Raw genomic sequence first — 7476 nt, forward strand, 5'->3', positions numbered from 1 at the left:
GAATGGCTTTACTGACAAGATGCGCGTTAAATATCGCATGCGATTTATCGTGCAGCCCTACAAATATGCTTTATGTATTTAATCCCATTCTATTAACCAATGTCTTTGCTTCTGACCTTCGATGATCCAGTTCAACCGTACTAATAATCACAAATTACTCTAGAGAAACATTTGTGTCTTTGTTTATTGCTGAAGTGTGAAATGTCTTCTTCTGCATTCTACTGTACGGACGTAAATTTACTTTCCCTTCAGCCTGAGGCTTATTCATTTCACGTTTGGTGTGAAAGGCTTTTATATTTGCCAAAAATATAACTTTTTTATTTTAAAAACAAACAAGCAAGCCCTGTCCAGATTTAAAAAGTAACGTGACGCATTACTTTCCATAAAAAGTAACTAAGTAACATAATTAGTTACTTTTTTATGGAGTAACGCAATATTGTAATGCATTACTTTTAAAAGTATCTTTCCCCAACACTGGTTGCAGGACTGTTAAATGCAAATAATAAAACCAAAGCAAGTAACCAAACAAGCATGTTTTGTTAGGATAACGAAATTAATCTCGTTGTGTGAAATTAGTAACTTCCGAGATTACAGACTCCTTGAAATTCAGGAGACATATAGAAATCAAAATAGTCAGTTTACCTATGCAGACACTGCTATGTTAATAATTTTGCAAATTGTTAGGCATGAATTTTATGATGATAATAATAATAAAATGCAATATTTGATTTTAAGACCAATTTTCTTTAATTTTTGCAGTGTTGGTTTATAATCTGGATCCTACAATGAAAAAAAATCAGTGTTCAAAGAATATTCTTTGCAAAAGAATAAATTGCAAAATTGTATGAATTATTACAAAGTAACAGCAACTAACACGTTGAATTAAACTACAATTTTAAGTCGAAAGACTAACAGTTTTTCCTTTAAAACACTCCAACAATCTTTGTTTTATTTACAACTTTGAAAAATAGTTTTTTATAGTGCAAATTATAGTGCATTTTATACTTTTTTTCTTACTGTGCATTACTTGGAACGAATCTCAGGTCTCAGCACATGACTGATAATTATGCAACGTTAATTTTACAACATTATATATATTGCAAGGTTATTATGCACATTGCAGTGATGTTATAAAGAGGCCGTTTTGTGTACTTTTTCTACATTTTATTGTACTATTTTCCCACTTATATTTATTTATCCAGAAACATTTAGTTTCGCCTCATTTTTCACCTTCTCTCTGACCCTTGAAACCAAACACGCCGTTTTTACTACATTTATATTTGTAAATGAACTGCATTTTAGGATTGGCTAGCAAGCTGCTGAATACTTATTTCCAAAAATAGTTTAGGTGCACTGGGAAGGAATTCAGTGTTTAATATGTGTACTTAATACATAAAATCTTGTATTTCAAATAAGCAAAAATGCCATTTTTTGCAGTCTGATTTCATACTGACTTCTGTTGCTGGTTTGTCTGCAGTCGTGTGATGGGTTTCTGCAGAGCCAGGCTCCATATAATGATCTCTCCATCATAACTCCCAGTAGCCAGAAGTCCCAGACCTGGACAGTGATCCATGGCCAGGATATCCTCGCCGTGCTGACGACCAGACTTCCAGGACAGGTCTGCATTTACATAGATGTCCTGTACTCACAGATACACTTGAGTAAATGTCTTTGAGCTCTCCAGTTCTGCTGTGTCAGACCACCATTAAAACCCTGTTGTCATAGACGTCTCAAGGTATGACCACAAAAGCACACACAGAGTTGAACAGAACCAGAAAAAATGCACTTTATGTGTGTATTCTGGCTAAAAGCTCTTTTTGCTTTTAAGTAGCCATTAAAGTGTGTATGATTGAGACACAAACTGGCCCTTACTTCTGAGAATGCAATGCTATACTGAGCGATCAGTCGACTCCAGCCTGTGGCTAGAAGCTGGTTGTCATGGTGACAGATGACCCCGGTGACCTCTGCATTGGAGACGGTTTCTAGTTTATGAAGATTGAGGCCATTCAGTAAGTTCCACACCTATAGCAAGAGAATGCACACGTGCAGAACGTACTTAGAAACTCTGTTTGTAAAGGTATTAGCAGTAATATCGTGAAATGTTTTTACTAATTAACACAACGGCTTTCTATTTTAATATAGTGTAAACTGTAATTTATTTCTGTGATGCGCAGCTGTATTTTCAGCATCATTACTCCAGTCTTCAGTGTCACATGATCTTCAGAAATCATTCTAATGTGTCCCGACTTGTGACACTTGCCTTGATAGTGCCATTGTTGGCTGCGGAGATCAGTCTGCGCTGATGTACATCTAGCGCCATACAGGAGACCTCCTCCTTACCGTGAGCGTTCCTTATCTCCATCCTCTTAATGCCTGTCTTCACATCCCACACCGTCAATGTGGAGTCGGCGCAGGCTGTGATTACCTAGACCACGTTAAAATAAGAACCTGTAATGTTCAGTCCACAAACCATCAATCAAACAAACTCAAACACCAACCTGCTGAAGATGAGGATTATAGAGGGCATAGGTGTAAATCCCAGACCTGCTGTTGGATTCGCTCTTGTGCAGATGCAGTGTGGCCAGATATTCTCTGCAGGTCACCAGGAGCACAGGATCAGGGGTCAGGCTGAGGAGCAGAGGAAAGCTGCCATGCTCTGGAGTGAAGCCTAGAGGGATATTAGGGAACTGCAGCGGAATTGTCTTCAAGCATTGTTGAGAATGAATATCCCACATTTTCAGCACCTGAAAGGCGATACAGAGAGAAACCGGAGCATTTCGACTTATTATCTTTGACTTTCATTGCATTTGAGAGAGGCGTTTCCATGATTTCCATTCCTCATGCCAACAGCCGTCAAACTGGCATGAAACTTCAAATGCGAAAACACCCTTAGGCAATCCAAGATGAGTTTGTTTCTTCATCAGAGTTGGAGAAATGTAGCATTGCATCAAAGGATGCTCTGCAGTGAATGGGTGCCGTCAGAATGAGAGTCCAAACAGCTGATAAAAACATCACAATAATCCACAGCACTCCAGTCCATCAGTTAACATCTGGAGAAGACGAAAGCTGCGTGTTTGTAATGCTAAATTTCTCCAAATTTGTTCTGATGAAGAAACATACCATCTACATCTCAGAAGGCCTGAGGGTGAGTACATTTTCGGCAAACTTTCAAAACTTATGCATTCAAATTCTTGAAAATCTCCTTAAAAACCATCATGCATAACTTCTTAAAGTTAGGATAACCTCCAACTTGCCTTAAATCCAACAAGATAAGATATTTTCTAAATGTAACGGGTTCTTTCAAATTAATTGTTGCAATTAAGAATTAAAACATAACAATAGCTACATATAATACATAATTCTACAACTAGGGATGTGCATGAGTTCTCTGAAGTGACACAGTGATTAATCATTTAAACAATGAATTATGCGTGACATACTGTAACGTTTCACTAAATTTGCAATTCAGAAACAATGTTAAAAAACGAGTCAGAAAAGGACCTTGTTTTTAATTTTAGCCTATAATTAAAAAATGATAGTTTTAAGGCAGCATTCAGCAGTGCGCACACAAATACACGACGCATTCACTCAAAACAGAGCGCAAAAAATTCTGTGCACGCTTATTATGATTTTCAATCAGCGACTCTTCAATAAAATCAGATAATGTCAAAGCTTGTTTTTTTTTTTAAAGAAAAAAATAAGATGTTCTTAACAAAATACATGAGGACTTCTTAAGAATTTCTCAAGAATTGCACTTAGGAACATTCTTTCGAACTTGGAATTTATCTTAAGAAATTTATTTTTTCCGTGAAATCCGACCCCGGGATCTTTTATATAGCTCTCTCTGTTTTGCACTCTGACATCTGGTAGGAGGAAAACTAACAGCGTCCTTGGAGTAGCTGAAGATCTTGCCCAATGCTTGGTGAATAACCACATCTACTACAGTGGTCTGGTGACTGTGCAGAACCGCAGTCGGGCGGGAGGTCACATAGCGGTTCCACAGTCTGACAGCAGAACCCACTCCAGCGGTCACCAGCAGCCCCAGAGAGAAGCTGAAGTCAAAACACTTGACTCCCTGCAGGAGCAGAAGCAGGAGATGAAGACATAGTGAAAGGGTTTCAAACGTTGTGTCGTTATTTGCTGGTAGTCGTGTTGCTATTTGTGACCCTGGAGCACAAAACCAGTCATAAGGGTCAATTTTTTTAAATTGAGATTTATGCATCATCTGAAAGCTGAATAAATAAGCTTCCATTGATGTATGGTTTGTTAGGATAGGACAATATTTGGCTGAGATACAACTATTTGAAAATCTGGAATCTGAGGGTGCAAAAAAATCTAAATATTGAGAAAATCATCTTTAAAGTTGTCCAAATTAAGTTCTTAGCAATGCATATTACTAATCAAAAATTAAGTTTTGATATATTTACGGTAGGACATTTACAAAATATCTTCATGGAACATGATCTTTATTTAATATCCTAATGATTTTTGGCATAAAAGAAAAATCTATAATTTTGACCCGAACAATGTATCGTTGGCTATTGCTACACATATACCTGTGCTGCTTATGACTGCTTTTGTGCTCCAGGATATACATTTATTCTGACTAATGAGTGAGTCACATACTCTTGTTTTACACAATATCTAGACTGTGTTTTTTTTCTCTAGCAATTAAATTTGTGACTACTGTGGGGGCGGCTTATTACTTCTCTGAATATTACAGAATGGAAAATGCTGGGGAATAGTCTGTTTTAATAAATCCGTCAAAACAACTAAATCAAGACTTTTTATTTGGGTCTGGACACTCCCTTTAAAAAACCACAACAACAACCTCTCTGAATCATGAGTGTGTATTTAGACTTACAGTAAATGCTCTGTGACTGTCCTTCCCATAGAAAACAACATCCCTTTGAAGCATGACCTACTGTCTATCTGTCTATCTATCTGATTGACCTGTCTTGTCTACCCAGTTATTTATGGCAGTGGGAATGATTGGATGGCATGGTTGATCATGTGCAGATTATGCACATTATGTACAGTATATATGTTGCTACAATATCCTATAAACCTGGCTCACAAAAATATGGTACACAGAGAATAAGATGCATCATTGTTGCAAACATTATATACTGTATAATCACCTTTTCTATTCTCCAGATGTATTCCTCTCTCTTCTGACTGACATCAATGATGACCACAGAGCTGGCTGGACTTTCTGATGAAGTAATAATGAGCTCATCATGCGGCTCGTATAGGATTCTGTTGATCGGCTCATTGTGGATCTTTGGGATGTGCTGATAGGAGACCAGTGCGCTGTGTGCATGTATATCCTGTATTCATGAAATCATTTTTACAATACACAATTTTAGATGTAGAAGAAATGGATTTAAAGGGGTCATGAACTGAGAAACCAAAATTCCCTTGATCCTTTGACATATAAGAGGTCATTGTACAATAAAAACATGCTGTAAGTTTCAGAACTCAAAACTTTGTTATTAGTCTAAAAACAGCTTATAATGAAGGCAGTCTGCCAAAACGACAGCTTGTGGAATGTACGACTCTATGATGTAATAGTGTGGCTAAGCACCGCCTCCGCAAAGGAACATCAACGCCTGCTTCTACAGCGCTGCCTGTTCAGCCCCGCCCACCAATTCTACATCGCTGCCTGTTTCACCCTGCCCACCGATTCTACATCTCTGCCTGTTTAGCCCCACCCACCGATTCTACATCTCTGCCTGTTTAGCCCCGCCCACCGATTCTACATCGCTGCTTGCTTAGCCCCGCCCCCCGATTCTACAGCGCTGCCTGTTTAGCCCCGCCCACCGATTCTACATCGCTGCTTGCTTAGCCCCGCCCCCCGATTCTACAGCGCTGCCTGTTTAGCCCCGCCCACCGATTCTACATCGCTGCTTGCTTAGCCCCGCCCCCCGATTCTACAGCGCTGCCTGTTTAGCCCCGCCCACCGATTCTACATCGCTGCTTGCTTAGCCCCGCCCCCCGATTCTACAGCGCTGCCTGTTTAGCCCCGCCCACCGATTCTACATCGCTGCTTGCTTAGCCCCGCCCCCCGATTCTACAGCGCTGCCTGTTTAGCCCCGCCCACCGATTCTACATCGCTGCTTGCTTAGCCCCGCCCCCCGATTCTACAGCGCTGCCTGTTTAGCCCCGCCCACCGATTCTACATCGCTGCTTGCTTAGCCCCGCCCCCCGATTCTACAGCGCTGCCTGTTTAGCCCCGCCCACCGATTCTACATCGCTGCTTGCTTAGCCCCGCCCCCCGATTCTACAGCGCTGCCTGTTTAGCCCCGCCCACCGATTCTACATCGCTGCTTGCTTAGCCCCGCCCCCCGATTCTACAGCGCTGCCTGTTTAGCCCCGCCCACCGATTCTACATCGCTGCTTGCTTAGCCCCGCCCCCCGATTCTACAGCGCTGCCTGTTTAGCCCCGCCCACCGATTCTACATCGCTGCTTGCTTAGCCCCGCCCCCCGATTCTACAGCGCTGCCTGTTTAGCCCCGCCCACCGATTCTACATCGCTGCTTGCTTAGCCCCGCCCCCCGATTCTACAGCGCTGCCTGTTTAGCCCCGCCCACCGATTCTACATCGCTGCTTGCTTAGCCCCGCCCCCCGATTCTACAGCGCTGCCTGTTTAGCCCCGCCCACCGATTCTACATCGCTGCTTGCTTAGCCCCGCCCCCCGATTCTACAGCGCTGCCTGTTTAGCCCCGCCCACCGATTCTACATCGCTGCTTGCTTAGCCCCGCCCCCCGATTCTACAGCGCTGCCTGTTTAGCCCCGCCCACCGATTCTACATCGCTGCTTGCTTAGCCCCGCCCCCCGATTCTACAGCGCTGCCTGTTTAGCCCCGCCCACCGATTCTACATCGCTGCTTGCTTAGCCCCGCCCCCCGATTCTACAGCGCTGCCTGTTTAGCCCCGCCCACCGATTCTACATCGCTGCTTGCTTAGCCCCGCCCCCCGATTCTACAGCGCTGCCTGTTTAGCCCCGCCCACCGATTCTACATCGCTGCTTGCTTAGCCCCGCCCCCCGATTCTACAGCGCTGCCTGTTTAGCCCCGCCCACCGATTCTACATCGCTGCTTGCTTAGCCCCGCCCCCCGATTCTACAGCGCTGCCTGTTTAGCCCCGCCCACCGATTCTACATCGCTGCTTGCTTAGCCCCGCCCCCCGATTCTACAGCGCTGCCTGTTTAGCCCCGCCCACCGATTCTACATCGCTGCTTGCTTAGCCCCGCCCCCCGATTCTACAGCGCTGCCTGTTTAGCCCCGCCCACCGATTCTACATCGCTGCTTGCTTAGCCCCGCCCCCCGATTCTACAGCGCTGCCTGTTTAGCCCCGCCCACCGATTCTACATCGCTGCTTGCTTAGCCCCGCCCCCCGATTCTACAGCGCTGCCTGTTTAGCCCCGCCCACCGATTCTACATCGCTGCTTGCTTAGCCCCGCCCCCCGATTCTA

Source organism: Sinocyclocheilus anshuiensis, unplaced genomic scaffold, assembly GCF_001515605.1.
Source record: "Sinocyclocheilus anshuiensis isolate Anshui unplaced genomic scaffold, SAMN03320099.WGS_v1.1 scaffold1517, whole genome shotgun sequence".
In the NCBI taxonomy this organism is placed as follows: Eukaryota; Metazoa; Chordata; class Actinopteri; order Cypriniformes; family Cyprinidae; genus Sinocyclocheilus; species Sinocyclocheilus anshuiensis.